Genomic DNA, 21756 nt, shown 5'->3' with positions numbered 1-21756 from the left:
TTAAATAACTTATATTTTTATAATTTATATAGGCTATGTCCATCTGCACACCCTGACAATTTCAACGATGTATCGGGTGTGTGGATTGGCGCTGTGGTTCCCGAGTTTACCCGCCTCAAAGGTTTAAAGTTCTTCCTTTATAATAGTGGTATAGATTTAACAATATACCAACAAATAAAAAACAGCAAAAAAATAATTTATTAATAAAAGTAGGAAAAGAGTCACACTTGAGAAGAGTTACACTTACTAATCCCACTCCAACATAGACAAAATCAGGGAAAGCATTGGAGTTTGGAGGAGTTAGATTTGTTAGTCTCACTCCAATCTAAACAACAGCAGATATAGAATTGGACTTTGGAAGGGTTAGATGTATAGTTCCCACTCCAAATTAAACAACACTAGGGAAAGTATTGTACTTAAGAGGGGTTTGATTTACTATTCCCAATCTAGTCTAAGCAACAGTAGGGAACCGTTAGAATTCAGAAGGAAAGACCAAAATCACATTTTAATAAAATATTTAAATATCTAATAACATAAAGTAATTAAAATATATTTAAGCTAAAAAATATGTAATATATAAATTTGAAGAAAATATAATTTGTTAGCACAAAAACACAAAATAAATGTACACATTTAATTTACATAAAAATTAACTACCATTAAAAACAATTATTTATAATTTGCTTAACATCCCTCCCTAGTTCCTTATAAACCTAACAACCTGATACTAAATTATAAACTACTAATTAACTTGAAAAAATATAAAGTACAATTTGAAAAATGTATTTATTTATTTTATTTTAAAGGTTTTATATAGTGCTGGCTAGACCCGAAGGTATCAGAGCGCTTTACATGAGTGTCAGACCATAGTTGCAGGTTAAATCGTTACAAAGGTTATGCAATTATTAGAGCTTGGCAAACATAGTTACATGTAAGGTCGAGACAAACAAAAAGGAAATATACGTAAGGGAAAAAGCAGGCAAGGGGAGAGATTCAGACGACACCCAGCTCATTCTCTCACTCACCAAGGACCCCCACACCGCCAAAACCAACATCCACGAGGGCATGAAGGCCATCGCCGACTAGATGAGGAGCAGCCGTCTGAAACTGAACTCGGACAAGACGGAGGTCCTCCTCCTCGGACCCACCCCCTCAGCCTGATATGACTCCTGGTCGCCAACCACCCTAGGGACTGCACTGACACCAACCGACCACGCATGCAACCTAGGATTCATCCTCGACTCCTCCCTCTCTATGTCCAAACAAGTCAACGCCGTCTCCTCCTGCTGCTACAACACCCTACGCTTGCTCCGCCGCATCTACAAATGGATCCCGACTGAAACAAGAAGAACAGTGACACAGGCCCTCGTCAGCAGCAGACTGGACTACGGCAACACACTCTACGCAGGTATCCCAGCCAAACACCTACGACGACTATAACGCATCCAAAACGCCTCCGCCCGACTGGTCATCAACACCCCCGCCGCAGCCACATAACCCCCTACCTTAGAGACTTACACTGGCTCCCGTCAACAAGAGGATCACCTTCAAGCTCCTCACCCACGCACACAAAGCCTTCCACAATGCCGGACCAACCTACCTGAACAGCAGATTCAGCTTCTACACCCCCACCCACCAGCTCCGCTCCACCAGCCTCACCCTCGCAGATGTCCCCCGCATCCAACGCTTGAAAGCGGGCGGCAGATCCTTCTCTTACCGTGCCGCCAAAACCTGGAACACCCTCCCAACCGACCTACGCCAGACCCAAGACCTACTCGCCTTCAGAAGACTCCTCAAGACCTGGCTCTTCGAGCAGTAGCGGCACCCCTCCCCCCCCCCCTCAGCGCCTTGAGACCCTCAAGGGTATGTAGCGCGCTTTACAGGTTCCTTGATTGATTCATTGATTGATTGAGGGGGGTAGGAGCAGGGGAAATAGACAGAGAATGGAGGAGAGGAAGAGGAGGGGATGGTGAGAGAGTCAGCATGGAAGGAGGAGGGGAAGGAGGAGGGGGAGGGTGACGGGGACATAGATCGGTAGACGAGTCAAGGCTGCGTCCAAAGTCCAGTAAGCTGTGATTCCAGGGGAAGTGGTATCAATACCCCATCTCTATTGCGAGAGGCTCCCTATACGTAGTGGACTCTCTCAGAGGGGTCTTTGAGACTCCAAGGCCTACATACTGGATCCTTCCCCAAAAAGGGGAGAGGGAGTGCTTTGGCAAGTGGTGCCATACCATACCTCTACTGTGAGTGGCTCCCTTGGCGCTGCGGCTCTCTCAGCCGGCTCGTTGAGACTCCAGAGTATAAATATTGGATCTTTCTCCAACAAGCAGAGAAGGAGTGCTTAGTCAAAGGGCAAAAAAGGACAGGGAGCTAGGCAGCGTAGTAGGCAGGGGAAGGAGACAGAGAATGGAGGAGGGGATTAGGAGGGGAGGGTGAGAGACACAGCATGAAGAGAGGAGAGGGGGTGGCGGGGACACAAACCAGAAGACGAGTCAAAGCTGTGCCCAAAATCCAATAAGCTGTGATCTCAGGGAAAGTAAACCGAGAATGGAGATGGGGAAGAGGAGTGGGGGGAGAGCGACAGCATGGAAAGAGGAGGGGGAGGGTGATGGGGACACAAACTGGTAGACAAGTCAAAGCTGCATCCAAAGTCCAGTAAGCTGTGATCCCAGGGGAAGTGGTATCATTTCCCCCATCTCTGTTGCGAGAGGCTCCCTATGCGCAGTGGACTCTATCAGAGGGGCCTCTGAAACTCCAAGGCCTACATACTGGATCCTTCCTCAAAAAGGGGAGAGGGAGTGCTTTGGCAAGGGGTGCCATGCCATACCTCTACTGTGAGTGGCTCCCTCGCCGCTGTGGATACTCTCAGCGGGTTCGCTGAGACTCCAGAGTGTAACTGTTGGATCTTTCCCCAACAAGGGGAGAAGGAGTGCTTAGTCAAAGGGCACAAAGGACAGGGGGCAAGGCGGTGTAGCAGGCAGGGGGAGAGGTTCAGGGGATAGTAGCAAAGGAAGTAGACAAAGAAAGAAAGGGTACTAAATGGGAACAGACAGCATCAGTTAGGGGGACATGACTTAGCACCATCTCGAAGGTAAAAACCTAGCACTGGCCATTCCAGAAGCTTTGCCATCCAGGACATTAAGCACACAGTTTGCAGTTTGAATTATTTTTCACAATTCACAGAAGTTTATAGTACACTGCACATCAGCAATCCAGATGTTTTCAAATTAAGTTCTTGGGAGCAGAGAATGATGCTCAGAACAAACAGAGTTTAACCCATTCAACTTCCAGGGCAGATAGTTCAGAATCATGAGGATAAAGGAGAAGATCATGAACCCAATGAAAGCCAACTCGTGGACCACAGGGTTCTCTGTAGAGGACACGTATGTCACGGGTAGCAGGCATAGGTTCTCCATGACGATCAAGATGAAGATAAAGTGGCACAAGATGTGGTAAGCGATGATGTGTGCTGAGCTTCCCATTTCTGAGGCCAGCGCATCTGAGATTGTTATTCCCTAGTTTCCAGGGAGATGGTAGGAGTGCTGGAGGGTCCAGTGAGATTTCAGATGATTAGTGGTTAGGGGTTGGCATCCGCCATCTTGGGGACAGGAGCCCGGTAATGGTGGAGTGATGAGTTGTGCTGCGCCTCCTGTTTCTGAGGCCAGTGCAAATAGGTTAGGTTGTTGAAGAGTAGAAGTCTGGTAGAGGTGGAAATAGTTTAGGGGGATTGTTCTGTAGTAGGGGAAGAGAATAGGGGTCAGATGCCACCATCTTCAGGTCAGTAGGATGTCACTCAGCAACGTCTGTTCCCAAACTCAGGCAGAAAAGCTCCAGGTAGCTCGCAGACTCAAAGGCTGGTGGGGGGCAAGTACAGTGATTACTGCCTCGGGATATAAGGTAAACCAGGTCCCGATGTGAGAGGCGAGGGGTTATGAACCAGGGCATCCAGCTGTCTCCCCTCTAATCAATGAGGGTGCCAGGGAGCTCTTTCAGCCCCAACAAGCACAGAGGGAGGGATTAAATGGGGGGCCAAGCACCAGGGAGGAGGGGGTCTCTCCACATGCAGTAGTAGCTCCCCGGCCCCCGAGTCAATAGGTATTCTCCAGAGGGGGGAGGCAGCATGACCGGCCCAGGGACAGCACACAATCACCTCCTAGTCCCCAGGGCCTTCTCAAGAAAAGCCCCTCCCCCCACTCACTGTGATTCTCGATGCTTGTGGCCGTCTCTAGGGACCAGGTAACCGGGCCCATCAAGCATGCTCCTCTCACCGGCAGATCTGGTCGGGGGTCCCTCCCAAGAGATCCAGACAATGCGAGGTAGGCACTCACTCCGGGAATCCACCTGGGAGATCCCTCTTGCACCCATCAGCCAGGCCCGTGGGACGCACCCACCATGGTCAGGAGCAGGAAGCTCGGCGCCGCAGAACAAAGGCCTCCTAGCCGATAAATCCCCGTCAGGTGGCAGCTGTGGCTTTATGCAGATCCCAGAGCCCTTTTGTGAGCGTGCAGAGTGGTGCCCCACCAGGCCACATGCCGGGCTGAGCAGCAGAGTCAGCCAGCGGCTCCCAGCCGCAGTGCCAAAGTTCGAGGGGTCCCACGCCGTGACCAACAGCGCAATATCATTCTGGGGCCTCGCACCAGCACAGGAGTGCCCCCAGTTAAGGAAAGTCATGCTCCGCACATCAAGCCGGAAATGAAGCCCAGCGCAGAAGCCACCACCACTAGTCCCAAACAAGATGGCAGCCGGAGGGGTCCGTGGTCGCCGGTGATTGCTCTCGCCTGAGGGGTTACGGGGCCGCTACTTGATCACCAAACTGAAGCCCCCACTTCTCTGCAGCAAATATATATTTTAAAAATAGTAAAATGCATACCAATAATACTAACACCTAAAATTAATATACTTACGTACATATACATAATTACTTAAAGAATTATTATTACATCTATGTTATGTTATGTTATGTTATGTTATTTATTTATTTCTATAGCGCACGGCTACTCAAAAAGAGTGTCCCGGCGCTTAATTGGAGAAAGAGACAAAACTGCAATATACTAACATAACACCAGATAAAAGACTAAAAGAAGTGTGGGCCAGAGATTCACGGAAGACCGCCTACTGAGTGAACAGCCACGTTTTAAGGCCTTTCCTAAAAGCCAGCAGGCTAGTGGCTCCCCGCAGGGCCAGTGGTAAAGAGTTCCACAGCTTAGATGCCAGCAGTCCAAAAGAGCGGCCTCCGAGGCGCGCTTTCTTTACCCGGGGGACAACAGCAAGGTGCAGAGATTCCGACCTCAGAGACCTGGTCGGATGATAAAAGACCAGTCTCTTTTGGAGGTACTTAGCTCCCCCCTTGTGAAGAGCTTTATAGACCAAGGTCAGCGCCTTAAAGGCGATCCTCTTGCGGATAGGGAGCCAATGTAGAGTTGCTAACAGGCCCGAGGCCCTGGAGCGCCTACTAAGGCCGAAGATTGCCCTGGCAGCGGCGTTCTGCACCACTTGAAGCCGCTGCAGCAAGTACTCTGGAAGGCCCAGGTAAAGAACGTTGGAATAATCCAACCTGGACCCAATCAGAGCCTGGACTGTCAGCGTCCTATGTTCCACGGATAACAGAGGAAGGAACCTCCGCAGCATCCTAAGGATGCCAAAGCAAATGCCCGACACCCCCAGGATCTGGGATTTCAAGGTGAGCCTGTTATCCATCTTCACCCCCAGATTCTTAGCAACCTGAGAGGAGCAGGACGGAGGGAACATATCCCGTGGCCACCAAGTCTGCCAATCTGGCTCTGTGTCACACCCAAAGAAGAGTACTTCGGACTTGTCGGAATTGCACTTAAGGCTGTTTAGATGGAACCAATGAAAAACAGCCCCAAGGCAATCCCGAATACTCTCCCCATCAAAGTCGCCTCCTCTCTTACAAGAGAAGAGGAGCTGGGTGTCATCCGCGTAGGATACGATCTGGGCACCATGCGACTCCACCAACGCTGCCAATGGGGTCATAATGATGTTAAAGAGGGTCGGGCTCAAAATAGAGCCCTGAGGGACCCCGACTCCCAGAGGCGGCATCACGGCGGAATCAGGCGGGGCCCAGATCGATTGCCGGCGGCCGGCTAGGAAGGAGGAAAACCAGTCGAACACCGTCCCCCGTAGGCCTATCTCGAAAAGTCTAGCGAGAAGACCATCATGAGGAACGGTGTCGAACGCCGATATTAATATTAAAGTAAACTATATTATTACAATGATATCCTTAATAACAAACATTGCATATAAATAACCTGTTCTTCTTTCAATATTCTGTTTCACAATATTTTTGTAGTGATGTTATGTTTTACACAATATTCTTGTCAGATGATTTTATTGAATCAATATTTGTGTCATTCAACATATTAATGTGTGCCCATATTGAGACTGTCTCTTTTCCAAAGGAAAATTTAGCTGCACAACTTTAATTGCTTTTCTCTACTCTGGCAAAAGGGGACTGCAAGTCCAATTTAGCAACTAGTGTTTCACTTTATGTAAAAATGCCCATTCTTGAAAATATGTTTTTGAACTTTGTGAAGGACTCCTATCTATGACAGGGGCACATTTTATGGTTTCTATTCCCACAAAAAATAGCTAGTGCATGCCTATCAGAGTCCCTCATGTCAGTCGCTCACATTCTGTTCCTATGCGTTCACTGTAAATATTTTACTCAAACTGCGCAATTTGTGATAAACAGCAAATATTGTGTAATTATAGGCATAAAGGTGTATTTATGTGAATTTTGCATAACAAGAGTAGCATGAAATACCTGAAATTATAAGAATTATGTTGCATAATTTACATTTCACCAATGCCTAGCACTAAGCTGCATATGTGCATCCAAATACAATCAGTTAAAGTAGGCTCTGTGTTGGTCAAGCAGAGCTGCTGGTAGTAACTGATGTAATTCCATTCATGTGGCAGAACAGACTGACAGTGGACCAATGGGGAGGTGTGACGAGCAATAAGGAATCAGGTGGCTGAGACTTTGTTAACTGATTTAACTTTCAGTTAATAACAACAGTAAACACAACCAGTTTAGTATGCAACGTGGGGATCTGTGATGCATGTAAGGAGTTGGTGGTTAGGGCCATATTGCAGGTGACAACTGGACAAGGGATCCTAAATGTAAATAGCCAGATTTTTGCTTGCTCTACAAATAGGTGGCCCCCACTGATTGTAATAACTTTTGGCCCATTTGACTGTTCAATGTCTGTAGATTATACCTGCCACTTTTAGGAGAACCTCAATAACCCTGGAAGTTTTACCTTCCATTGGGTTGCTAATTTACTATCTCAGAGGGCCCCACTGTTTCTTAAATGGCTATTAACTGTTAGATGTGACATCTCCCATCTTCCCATGCCCCTGTTAGGAACATTGACTACAAGAGTAACATGTAATCCAACAGCTACTGAAGCAACAAATATCCATTGTCAAAGAGAAGCTCTGTAATCTCATCACAATGTGCACACTGCGTGCCCACGTTCCAAGAATATCTTATGCTCCTAAACCTCAGTCTAAACACTCTAGCCTCTATATCCACCCTATATCCTATCACTTCAGTCAATTGTGCCTCCTGCACACTGCTATCCTCCTGAAAACTGCTCAATGCCCTTCTTACCTTCCCTACCTAACTTGACTAAGCCCTCTGGCTAGGTTCACTCTCTCCTACGTGAAGTGGTGGTGGAACAATTTTCAGAGTAGGGGTGCGATAATGTTATAACACTGAGGTCATGGGGATTGTGAAAAAATCTAAGCATCACACAATAAACACGTGTAGCTAATGAGCCACACCCATTCAGTAGGCCGGGGCTAAAGGTGTGATATCTAGCCTGTGGTGTGTTTTCTAGCACGCTGTGACAAATACACAAGGTATGATAGCACAGTTTCATTTACAAAAAGCAATTTTTCCATTTAATTAATCATAAACTTTACACAGATATGCAGTTTTACTGATAACACTACACAAGGGACAATCAAAATATATATTGTGTGGGATTTCAGCTAATAGTTCTCACTAATGCATCATTAAGTAAAGTCCCTTGATTTATTTTGATCGTATTACAATCTTTGTTTCCATGACACTACAGAATGACAACAAATTTGCTTCATTTGCTGTTTCCTAAATTTTGAAATATTTTGAAATATTTGTACATTTCATTTGCAGGTATTTAGATTGGGATGTGTGTTAGAAAAAATCTAAATCATTAAACCTTTCTTTCACACTTTTTATAGGCTGACAAGATTTTCAGATAGTTTCAGTTTACAAAATCCTCTAATTTTACTGTCAGTTAAAGAAAAGTAAACACCAATCTCTCTATGTTAAAAGAATAAGCAGCAATTTGTCCGAAGACATACCCAGACATTTGACCTCAGTCTTTTAAGCAGAGGAAATTAGATAAGACAAAAACAGAACTAAAAAGGCAACTTTAAGCCTTATTCATCTTCTGACTTCTGGCATAGTTATTTAGTGGTTCTGCAGCAACCCTGACGGCCCATCATCCAGTGACAAGGCCCACTTCACCTTCCGATACTTCTAATGTTACTTTCCACTAATGATAACAACTCTGTCCATCTTGTTCCCGCTCATATAATCATACCATTCTTTCCACCTACTCCCATAAAGTTCCTCTCCTTCTGATAGCTCACTTCCCAACATTCCCAATCTCCCTACTCTATCATCCCATAACCATCTCAACCTTCTCAACTCTTTCTACCCTATCCAACAACTCCCTATCTCTCTTATCCTGTCTGTTCACCAAAGCATGATTAGCAAACAAGAATTGCTCAAATATTGATGACAAGACCTCGTTGAATGCAGACCACCTGTTTATCACCAAAACATTGCTAGGTGAGCGTGTATTCACAATTTTCTATTACATGTAACCCCCCCAAAAAAGTGGAAGAGGCTTGGCAATTATTTTTGAGAAAACAATAGAGACCCAAATGATATATGTGCCCAGGCCAAATGTGCATTACTTCTCGATGGGGTCCGTTAATCCTTTTCCTGCTAATTTCTGTTGATATAAACACCCTTTAAACAACAGATCATACAAAGATCTTTTTAGATGCAGTTCCCAGCATGAATCTAAACCACACATTATATGTGCATCCTGAGAGACCTGGGAATTTGGTCTGGCCACCACAATAAAGACACATCACAACAATCCCAAACACCTCAATCTAGCCTAACTTGCTTAAAGACTGACACATTCAACTGAACGCATATTAGATGCAATCTTTAATCTGGTGGGACTCAATACAGGAAGCCATAATGCAAGTTGGAACAGTCACAAGATCATCACCTTTTTTGTGATTGTCCCCATTAGAACAATTACAAAATCAACAATGATCAATAGATGAAAAACAGACATTTCAACAAGATCAGCCTCTCAGCACTTGGCTTACATCTCATGACCATTTCTCCCTCAAACCAAATACCATAAGTGGAACAGAGAGACAACTGTCTTGACAAACTTTGACACACTTGATACCTCTTAAGATGCCCCCACACTCTACCCACTTAAAGAGGTCATTTTGACTTGCGAAAAGGATAAAGAAGATGAAGACAAATGTAGGTGTTTTACAACACCAATGTAGGATATGAAATAGCCAAAATTACAAAGCATTCTCTGGCAGAAAGAATCAACTGCTCCCAGGGCATTCCCAAAGTGAAATGTCCCTCCAACAAATTGCACAAAAACGGATCATAATTTTGCAACCCAGATTGTGCCACCACCAAAGCCTTGCAATCCAAAGACCTCTACAATTTCACTGCAAATTACATTTCTTTCAAAAACAAATATCCTGGAAAATTAGATCTGGAAGAAACACCTCAAAACCCCCTTACACCTTTCTGATCCACATCTTAGAAAGCAAGCGACTCCATGAAGGACCATCAACAAGAGAGACACTAGGGTGAAAGGGCCTGAAAGGACCACTCAGCCTCACACAGTAGGGGAGGCAACACCAAAGAGCTCTCAAACAAGGAAAAGACCAACCTGCTTAGTCCCCTCATAGTACAAATCAGAAATGACAATGATGAATCAACCCAAACACTCCGCGCCATCTGTGAGAGTTCTGACTGAAACAATGACATTAACAGAAATCAAAAAGTTTGGACTCTCTGTCCGCACAAAAAACCTTTGTGGCCTGGAAGGCCAGGTACCTACCACCATAGATGAAACCAGTCCTTCATCTAACCTTTCACAGACGTCAATAGATGGACCCCCAAACCCAGTATCCGTCTTCTGGCCCCAACCAGGACAAAACATGGATTCCATTTATCCCACACAAACCCCTGCCAAAATTCAGCAATCTCTGTATCCACATTATCACTCAGTGACACAACGCCATCCAACACAACTACCAACCACCCTATGGCGTTGCAGGCCGTTTCCTTTCCCCACCATCGACACCACATCTTTTTATTTTCTTACATGTAGAAAACTATGTTCAACATCCAGTGGTTACATGGATGGCTTTCCATTTCCTTCCAAATCTAAAACAGGCCTCTATTGTCCTGTTTTATGGGCTTCATACAGCTCCAACATTGACAGATATTGGAACTGATTCACACAAGTATATTTTAAACCTTATTGAGAGCTGGACCGTAAAAGAAAATCCTCTGATTTATGAATGAATTGGTAGATCCATTGGAGATTAAATATGATTTGTTTTCCCTATAATTTTCCTGTGATGTAGGAAGGTTGACATGTGGATACTTCCCCAAATTTCACACTTAATCCACAAATCCAGGGTAATCTTCTATTACTTTCATCATAGGGATAGCATGCCAGATAAAATTCTGCTGACGAAATCTTCAGTGCTGGAAAGGCCACTAATGAGCAAATCTTTGCTACAGGGAATGGACTTTACTGTGGAACACTGACCTAGGGAGCCCATGCCAATAATTGTGCTCTCTCAGGAATATTGCATCTTAGTGAAGAGAAAACCCAGGAGTTTAGGTAACTCTCTCCACTTTCAACTGGGAGGGGGAACGTGTTAGACCTGAAAGCCTTAGGGTGGTCTTCACTCAAGCATTTTGCCTCCAATTTTGCTGAATTGGTTTGTTTTTTTGGACTTAGGACTCAGTGCTCTTTATCACTGCTAACCAGTGCAAAAGTGCTTGTGCTCACACCCCTAAATATAGTTTATCTGATTTATACCTAATTATAATATATTATATACTTGCAAGTTCCTGGTAAAGTGATATACCATATACACAGGGCATGTAAATTAAATGCTACCAGTGGGCTTGCAGCATTGATTGTGCCACCCACCTAGTAGCCCTTTAAACCTAGTCCCAGGCCTGTTCTTGCCGCCTGCAGGCAGTTTTACATTGCCATGTTGGCTGGTCATTTGAAACCCCTTGCCAAGCCTTAATCACCCCATTTATTACAAATGTCACCTCTAAGGTAGGCCCTAGGTAGCCCATATAGTAGAGTACTATGTAATTAAACAGTAGGATATCTGATTTAAAAAATTTTATGTCCTGGTTGTGAAAAACCTCCAAACTCATATTTCACTACTGTGAGGCCTACCTCTATCATAGGATAACATTGAGGATTCCTTATTACATTTAATACGCTGTAATTCCTAATGGAGAGGTTGATTTGTCAGTCAATCATGAATTTGTAGAGCACGCTAATTCCCTGTGGGGGTTCCAAGCGCTAGGTCCAGTCTGCTCAGGATTTCAGTTGAAGAGCGAGGTCTTGAATCCCCTTCTGAATTCCTGGAGGGAGAGAGTGAGGGAGGGATATGTCCTCTGGTGGATGGGGAGTCTGTTCCGGGGGTTTAAGGTGAGGTAGGAGAAGGAACGACTTTCACTGTTGCTGCGGCTGATGCAGGGGTGTGTGACGGAGAGAGAGGCAGAGTACAGGAGTCTTGAGGGACGGTTGATGCTCAGGTGGTGGTTGATGTACGCTGGTCCTTGATTGTAAATGGCTCTGTAGATGTGCGTCAGGATCTTGAATTTGCATCTCTGTGTACAGGGAGCCGGTAGAGTTTCTTCATGTGGGGGTGATGTGAGTCTGGGGAGGTCGAGGATGAGTCTGGCTGCCGAGTTCTGGATGGTCTAAAGTCTCTTTAGGAGGTGTGATGTGATTCCGGCATAAAGAGTGTTGCCGTAGTCCAGGTGATGAGGACTTGAGTGATGGTACATCTAGTGGGTACAGGGAGCCATGCGAAGATCTTAAAAAGCATGTGGAGGGTGAGGAAGTAGGTAGAGGAGACTGTGTTTATCTGGCTCAGTTTAGTACCAATGGAATAGTAATGGTAAATCCTTAAAGTTGCATTTATTGTTAGTATTTTGAAAATGCCACTTTTAGAAAGTTAGGCATTTTCCTGCTACTAGCTATTTGGTGTCTGCTGCCTGTCTCTGATCAGTGCATGGGTTATGTGACTGATGGGCTGTGTGTATTCCCTCTAGATACCCACACACAAAGGGAGCTTAGGTATGACTGAATAGGTCTTCCTGGCAGGATAGAAGGGAGAACCGAGGTACAAGAAAGCAGATAAACAAACATGCAAAACACGCAAAGAGGGCAGGGTAGAAACAACCTGACTCCCTAGGCCTGCTAAGGGGGTCCCACAAGGACCCGCAAGGCCCCAATTTTTTTTAAAATCACAGGGTACAAAGTACCTTACTCTGCACTGTACTCTGTACCTTCCCGAGCACGAGCTGCATGGTCATTGGCTGTCAACACTCCAAACCAGGAAGTGTTGGCAGCCATCTTGTGCCTCAGTAGAACCGAGTCACAAGCAGGCAGGGAAACAAACGTGCAAAACACGCAAAGGGGACAGGGTAGAAACACCCTGGCCCCCTAGGCCTGCTCAGGGGGTCCAACAAGGACCCTCAAGGCCCCCCACAATTTCTTTTATTTAAAATCACAGGGTACAAAGTACCGTACTCTGTACTGTACTCTGTACGGTACTCTGTACCTTCCCGAGCGCATACTGGAGGTTCCTGGTGGGCTAGTTGGCCCCCAGGGACCTCCAGTATGCAAGGGGACTTAGTTCCCCCTTTGCAAACTCGCCAGGGGGCTGCGTTGCAGAGCGGTGTAAAAAGGGGCATGGCCTCATTACACCTCTCTGCAATGCAGACCCCTGGCGCATACTGGAGGTTCCTGGTGGGCTAGTTGGCCCCCAGGGTCCCCCAGTATGCAAGGAGACTTAATCCCCCAACTTAGAACGCGCTACAGGGCGCGTTTGCACAGTGGTGAATGTAGGGGGCAGGGCTTGAGTTGATGTGAGTGCAAACATTCCCTGTGGCACGTTTTAAGGGGCATATTAGGATGACGGACGGACCTGCGTCCGTCTGCCACCCCAGAGTAGGAGGGACCGTCTGCAGGGGTAGCGGCGGTCCCTCCGTGCAGATTAGGATGTGACCGCCACCCTGGCAGTCACATCCTGTATATTTAACATTGCGGCGGGTGCTGCTTGAAGCAGCACACGCCGCAATGTTAAAAAAAACATGTTTTCCTTTGCATGCACGAAGCTGCAGGCACCGTGTGGTGCCTGCCGCTTCGTGCATGCAAAGGCAGGGGGGCACCATAGGTACCCCCCCATGTGCATCCCCCCACCCCCCTTCATGCCTGGGGGCCCACAGCGGGCCCCCAAAGAAAAAAACGTATGCCTTTCCACGGCAGAAATGCCACCGTGGAAAGGCATAGGACCGCCGCCATCCTAACATGGCTGGCGGTGTCTGATAGACACCTGCAGCCATGTTAGAGCTTTTCCGCCGCAGACGGAAGGTGACTGCGGCGGAAAAGCGGCAGACGGAAAAAAGATCCCCCAGCCATCCTAATCTGGCAGGGGGTCTTTTTTCTGTCTGCAGCGGTTAATCCGCATCCTCTGGGCCGGCGGTGGCTTCCGCCGGCCCGGAGGATGCGGATTAACCGCAATCCTAATGAGCCCCTAAATTGGGGAATTATTTCCTCTTCAATCCAGAGGTCCCCTAGGGGGCAACTAGTCCAACAGGTATCTCCAGTAGCTCACGGAGCTGTGTTGCAGAGTGTTGTGAAAAGGGGGCGTGCCCTTTGAACACCTCTGCAACACAGTTTCCTGATGCATACTGGAGTTACCTGGTGGGTTAGTTGGCTCACAGGGGACCTCAGGATTGAAGAGGAATTAATTCCCCAATCTAAAATGCACCACAAGGCCTGTTTGCACATGTTACCTCAGGCCCCGCCCCCTTCCTTCTCTATTGAGCAAAATATTCCTGTAAAATCAGCCGAACTACGAATTCCGATTTACTCACCTGTTATCACAAGAAACGTCAGTGCTGCATCTTTGAGCTCACTACTGATCCTGAAAAGTAATTCTAACCATACTTACAGTAACTTGAATTTCCTTATAGGCTAACATTGACTGGTTTCACTTGGAAATTTTTTTAAGTGTGGAGTTTTGGAACTTAAAAAAATTCCTCAAAAATCAACCGAACTACGAATTCCGATTTACTCACCTGTTATCAGGAGATGCCTCAGTGCTGCATCTTTCAGCTCACTACTATTTCTGAAAAGTAAATTTAACTGTACTTACCAGTAACTTGAATTTCCTTCCATAGGATGTCATTGCCTGCTATATAATATATATATAAATTAAAACATATTAAATTAAATAAAAAATATTACAATTTCAATATTTTTAAGAACATTTTTTTCAATTTATATTAAAAATATGTAATGTAATTAAAAAAATTAAATATCAAAAAATAAATACTTTAAAACAATGTAGTAAATTAGTATGAAAAAATATAACAATTAATACATTTAAAAATTATCATTTACAAAACCTTTGAAATTCACTGAAAAAAACATAAGTTTCAGCCACGTTAAAGTTAGGAATTACCATTTGAAGAACCTTTGAAATTCACTGAAAAAACCATAGGTTTCAGTCACGTTATAGTTAGGAATTAGCATTTAAAAAACCTTGCAAATTCACTGAAAAAACCATAGGTGTCACACATGTTAGCTGGACATTTCACTCATACAAAACCATTGAAATTCCCCCGTTATAGTTAGTTCAGCTAACTATAACTTGCGCGCCTGCAATGCACTGCTGATGATGTCACATATTACATCACTCATGACATGGTCAGTGACATCACTCATGACATCTCAAAAGACATCACTGATGATATCACTGATGACATCATCCAGTGAATTTGTGTCTTTCTGAAAAATAAATATTTTTTATATATGTATATCTAAAAGTTGATGGAAGAATAAATGGGTAAATAAGTGTCTAAATGTTTTTTTATTGTAAAATTGATTGTATAACTGACTTATTAAGTATTGTAGCAGGGATTCTGATCCTACACAGTACTGTGCACAGAGACTTGGAACCTCAGTGAATTAGGATGTGCCAAAACTCACCTTAGTATCCAAAATCCCCTACCAGACTAGCAATCAGTGTCTCATTGGTTCTTACCGACCCCCAATGATTTAGACAACCCAGAACATGGACTTAGAACACCTCAGGTAACGTGGAACACATGAACACTCTTTCGTTATACTAACATATCAATCCAGAACGAGGAGTAAATGAAGACACGTGCAAGTTTGAAATGTTTATTTCTAATGCAGTGTTCTCAAGCGCAGTATCTTAGCTAATAAAAGCAAACATATTATAAGGAACAAGGTTAGCAGCATAGTTAATATTCCATAAAATACAAAGGGAGAAAGCATGTTAAAATGCTAAAGGAAAAAGGTCTAACTAGATCCTCAGTTTACCCTCCCTTGCTAGTATATTATATTATATCTACAGAAGGTCTCTTTGGGTTCAGAAGTGCGGGCCCATACCTTTGGTCTTAGCAGAAATGGATCACATCATCCCCTGCACCAACTCTCTGCATTCTCTGTGCAGTGCATTATTAATCATGCCTAAAACCCAAAGTTGGCCACAGCTGAATATGTATTATGTCTAGCCGATGTGCTGGTCAAACTGAACAACATGCGCTGTGTTGAAATTACCTTAAAGGCCTTGGCACTCACTGCACAGACAGAGTTTGCCAAGCAAAGCTGATATTATAAGCAAACATATTATTCTTGTGTGAAGCTAAATGTTTAACTAGGCGAAAAGCTTTAATAACAAAATGTGTTGTGTGCAGAGGCTGCAGAAAAAGGAAAATGGCGTTTACACTTCTAATAAGCTCATGCTAACATAACACAGTGCAAAGGCAAAACCAAACCAGTTGACACCCTCCCTTTGATCCGCGCACGGATATGACAAGTAAAAAGGGGAAAATTTTAGGAATGCAGAGTTCAAGATCGATAGTCCGAACACAAGTCTCCAATTTGGTACCTCAAGGGTAGTAGAAAAAAAATAAACATAATTGTTAAAAGAGAAAAAAATCTATCCTTTGGACATTGATAAAGTCAATAGGTTGGGGCTCAAAATAATTGTGCGAAAAATAAATCCCATTATACAATGAAAAGTGTCGGTCAAGGAAGCGAGACTGCAAACACAGTTCATCCTAATAATGAATACGCAAAATATGCAGCAACAGCCTCCAACAGGAAGTCACTGTTGTCATCCGCAAATAATTTGGCCTTCCAATTCAACAAAGGGAAAGAACATACATGTTCTTCAATTACTGGAGCCTCTTGCACCATCAGAGGACAACTCGGTGAGTTTTCGAGGAAGCTGCGAGCCAAGAAATCTTGCGCCGCTGCGAACACATTCCAACGACCCAGTATTCCATGCATCGCTGCAAAGGCCATATTCCCTCCATCAGAACAAAGCAATTCATGAGCAACTAAGAGGCTCATAAGTTGATTATAATCTGCATCGGAAGACACCGTATTGCAGAGACACAAATCCAGGGCCCATTCGAAGTCACAACTCAGGCAATGAAAGACAGGCTGGACACATGTAAAGTAGGAAAATCGAAACGATAATCCATAAACTGCACTCAATGTAGAGAGAGGCAGCGCTCCATAGTACTCAAGCTTCAGGGCACGAAGCAGCCCTAGCCGAGACAGCTCGTCTTGTAACGCAGGATGTGCATCCATTTTGAAATAAACAAAACAGCAATAGTACGCCACCAGCAAGAGCTAGTAGTAAGGGAAATCCACCGAACAGGCTGGATAAAATAGAATGAAAGAAAGCAGTAAAGACTCCGAAAATCTTTTGAAAGGAAGGGCCCGATTCACAGAATGAACTTAAGACTCAATCCTAAACTTACTACTACTTTGGTATTCACAGAATGAATTTACTACTTTTGGTATTCACAGAAGTTAGGATTTTGTCTTAAGTTTGTCTTAAGACAAACTTAAGACAGACTTAAGACAGACTTAAGACAAACTTAAGACAGACTTAAGACAAAATCCTAACTTAAGTCTGTCTTAAGTCTGTCTTAAGTTTGTCTTAAGACAAACTTAAGACAAAATCCTAACTTCTGTGAATACCAAAAGTAGTAAGTTCATTCTGTAAATGCCAAAAGTAGTAAGTGCATTCTGTGAATGCCAAAATAGTAGTAAGTTTAGGATTGAGTCTTAAGTTCATTTTGTGAATCGGGCCCAAGGGCCACTGCTTACAGCTTTAAAAAAGTGAGCCAGCCCCGATGTAGAGGATGCATTGAAGATTGTGTGAATTAATTCACCAAAATACAAGGGAAAATCAGTATTTAATAATGCATGCACCTCTGTGCGGGTGTTAGCCACGTGAAGGACAAATGTTTCACGAGCAGATGTGAGGACAACTTCTTTTTGGGACAATAGAGCTCTTATGCCCCTCATCTTATTGAACTCTGCTTTCAAGGTCGGAATCTTAGGCCAGATGGAAACATCAAGTTTCCCATGCGGGGGTGGATACATTACATTCTTGCAACAAACCACATGCTCACTGAGAGTAATGACATAAGCAATCCCTTTTATTAACCCATAGCAATCTTCATTGTTTAAAAGTAAATAACTCCCATTTGCCAGTAATGTGAATGTGGGAACGCTTGCAGGCATGGGGGTACCTGCAAAAATACAGGCTAAATTTGGCTTGTTTTGATTGCAGGAGCCATGTAATTGGATATGTCTACACATTAATGAATGATCCTGTGTTTCAGTGCATTCTTCACCATTCAAATAAACTTCCTTTCCCTCCCTAAGGCATCTATATGTAAATGGAAGCGACCAAGCTTCATGGAGATAAGAAATTCCAAGAGGCTCGTATCTACCAATGGCAAAGTACTTCATATAGTTTTTTAACTCAAACAAAGGAAACAGTAGAGTTATTAAACAGTGATTAAGCCACGTTGCAGAATTGGCCTCTGCCACAGAAAACGATAAAGGCTCCAACCTTTCAATGTGTAACATGGAAAATGAAGCCTCTTTCATCGACACTAAGCGCTGCTTGGCAGTCAAATTAAACAGGGCAAACATTGATGATGTATTTATGTAATGCCAAGGCACTTTTACTGCCTTAAGGGTCTGCAATGTCCATGCAAACTGCATGATGGAACGCAATTGATTTTGACCGTGGTACAAAACAGACACTTCATCTTGCACAATATCTACAACAGATGACACAATATTATCTAACGTGTAAATGCGGGAAGAGAGCGTGTTAATGCTGTTATCTTCAACTGCTAGCACTTTTTCTAAATTAGCTTGATCTATAGCTCTAAGGCGGGTAGCCGCCTCAATCTGGGATGTTTTCCAGAATTCGTTATAAACAGCATATATCCATCTTTTAGATCTACCTTTAGCCAGGCCTTTTATGAAATCATTCAGATCAACATCGTCAGTCAACTTAGATAAATGCAGTTTAACTGACGCCAAGGTAGAATGTCTGAGCCAATTCTGACATAATTTGCCTACAGAATAGGTAGTCACGAAATGGTCACTTTCAAAATGGGGATCCACCCTGACCTGTGTAAAGCCATGAGCTAAACCCTGAAAACGATGCTTGCATGAGTCAGCACTTCTGTGCCAGAGCAACCAGCCTTCGGGATCCAAGCTGGATATGTTAAAGGAGGAACTTAATAACAGAGTTTGCAACTCTCTCATGGAAAATTTAGTAATATTACTCCAACCGGAATATTCCTCTAAATCAGGAAAAGAAGGGGCATTTAATCTTTTAGGAGTGCCCAATCCAAAGCATGTTGTCTGCGAAATTATAGAATTCAAAAACAAGATATGGTTCGGGATGAGGCATGCACGGTGCAAAGCCTCAGTGCCTTGCACTGGCCAGCTTCTAGAACCCCAAACTGATTTAAGGTCAATGGTATCCTTCCACAACTCGTAACCCCCAACAGCTAAATAGGCTAGAAAGAAGTTTGAGTACAATAATTTAGTATCGGTAAGTCTAACTTTGGATGTGGACTTTTCAGTCATTTTAAAATAAAATGCATTGGGATTAGACTGATTATAATATGTAAAGTAAGTGAACCTTTTCAAAAAGGTAGTAGAACTGTCTTGTACAGGAGCTGGACAGTGCTCCCACTGGGTGTAATTTACAGTGAGCCTCCTGGTATTAGCTTTATGTAGGTAGTGATTGCCAAAATGTTGATAACAATACAAATCATCGTAATTAGCAGACTCCAAATATAAATCTTCAGCATCAAAAGCAGCATAATATTTCAAATCAGAAAACAATGATTCTACGGCCTGAACATCCCAATCATCAGAACGTATATTTTGTTTAACTACATCCCCCATAGATACTCTAAGCACATTAGGGACATTTATAACCTCAGTGAGCCCATGCATTCAAAATCGAACAGCATCCCATACAATCCCATCTAAGAAAGGCCAAGCAGTGATATTAACAAAAGCCAAGTCTCTCTTCAATCTGTGTGATGAGGAATGGGGAGCCAATGTTCCATTGATATGTCGAATGCATGTTCTCTCCTCGACATAGTGTCCATTAACGAGACGGAAAAAAGTAAAACACAAAGCCAATTGACATAAAAAGGTACATTGAAAAAAGTACCATCCAAATATAGGTCCAAGGGGGAATAAAAAAATGTTTTTTAGACAGCCTTGCCAGAACAGAAATCTTCAAAGGCTTTTTTGATGTGTGTGAATCAGTGTCAAATGAAAACCTGGATTCTGTAGCCAAGCGGGTTTGCAAATCAGGCATCGATAAGTCAGTTGGGTAAGTGTAATCAGTTTCATCATGTTGAGTACCAGGCAGTATGCTCATTAAAGGACTGGAAATAGCAGGCATCTCGAGAGCAACATCAGGTACAGGATTGGAAACCGGGGCCAAAACAGAATTTCTCAAAATCGAAGGACATGAGACTGCCGATGTCATACTAAGAAGAATCGGCCATTCTGTGTATCTTGACATTGTCAATGGAAATATACCTGTTATCCTTAAGACCTGGGAGTGGTGGTAAAATGACTGTTCTTGTGCCCTTCACACCAAGCACTGGAACCAGAGCTCGATAAGAGGGACCAAATTCTTTCTTGTTTTCGATCTTTTCACAAACCAGTTCTCCAACTTGGGGTAGCCAGCCTACTACCGAATCTGCAACGCATCATCCGAGGTGGAGGGCAAATGTTCCTTTGCAAGAATGTCTCTTGTCTTTTGTAGATCCTGTAAAACATTGCAATGTTCATCTACATCAAAGGAGGTAGCAAGAGCCACCGAGTCTAGACCGTCAAGGTCCGGGACATACATATTGATACCAAAGAGCATCTCTTTGGGGTCCACCTACCCAGAGACCTTCTAGAGAGATTATTAGGAGCACACTGCATGCCATTGAGGTGGGCCAGCCAGTTCCTGCCAGTGCCTATAACTCGAGCTGTCAAAGACTACTTTAAATCTCGGTTCATTCGTTCCACAACACTATTACCATCAGGTCTGTATGGAGACGAAAACTTCACTTGTACCCCCAACGAAGTCATAGCATCCTTATACGCCTTAGAGGTGAAAGCCGGACCCTGATCCGAATGGAAGGTACCACAGGCAAAAATTCCTACAAAGACACGCAAGTCTCTTATGACAGTCCGTGAATCAGCGCTGCAATGTGGCCACAACCACACAAAGCATTTTCATGAATCAACTGCTACTAAGATGTACATATACGCAGTATCAGAAGAAAAAGGTGGCAGTGATCTAAATAAACACATCCAAGTGGTTTATTAGAAATATACAACTGTGTCTGGGGCATAAGGGAAGCATTTGAAGGCTTAATCTGCTGGCAAATGTCACATTGTAGGACATAATCACACGTCTGTTTGTACAGTCACCCGCCACCAGAAATGTTGTTGTAACTGAGCTATAGTAGCCGAAACGCCCGCATGCGCAGACGCATCACCTTCATGGGCTGCGGTAACCAGTGTAGGCCTGCCGTCCGCGTTGGGAATTAACTTCTCACCATCATCAGGTATTTTCACATAAGGAACTCTATCAGGACTTAAGTGGTATGAATACTTCGAAGGGAATCCTTTTGGATATTTACTTCCCTTCTCAGTTGCAGCAACATCTGCCAAGAAATCATCATCACTCTTACTTTTGGAACGTGTAACTGCTTCAACCAAAAATGTAGATACTGCTGATTTTGCTGCCTCATCGACAAGCGAATTACCAACAGCGTGGACTCCCACGCGCTGATGACCAAGAGTGTGAATCACAAACACGAGCTGCAACTGCTCTTTAAGCTCAGCCACTCGGACCCAGATCATTTTATGTTTTATTGTGCTACCCTTCGAATCACGAAAATCATTCTGAATCCAAAAGAACAGGTTTTCATTGTGAGACTGGACACAGTAGTAAGAATCACTCACAATAAGAGTT

This window comes from Lissotriton vulgaris, chromosome 2_2 (assembly GCF_964263255.1).
Source record: "Lissotriton vulgaris chromosome 2_2, aLisVul1.2, whole genome shotgun sequence".
Classification (NCBI taxonomy): Eukaryota; Metazoa; Chordata; class Amphibia; order Caudata; family Salamandridae; genus Lissotriton; species Lissotriton vulgaris.
The sequence above is the reverse complement of the archived record's forward strand: the minus strand, read 5'-3'. Positions refer to the sequence as shown.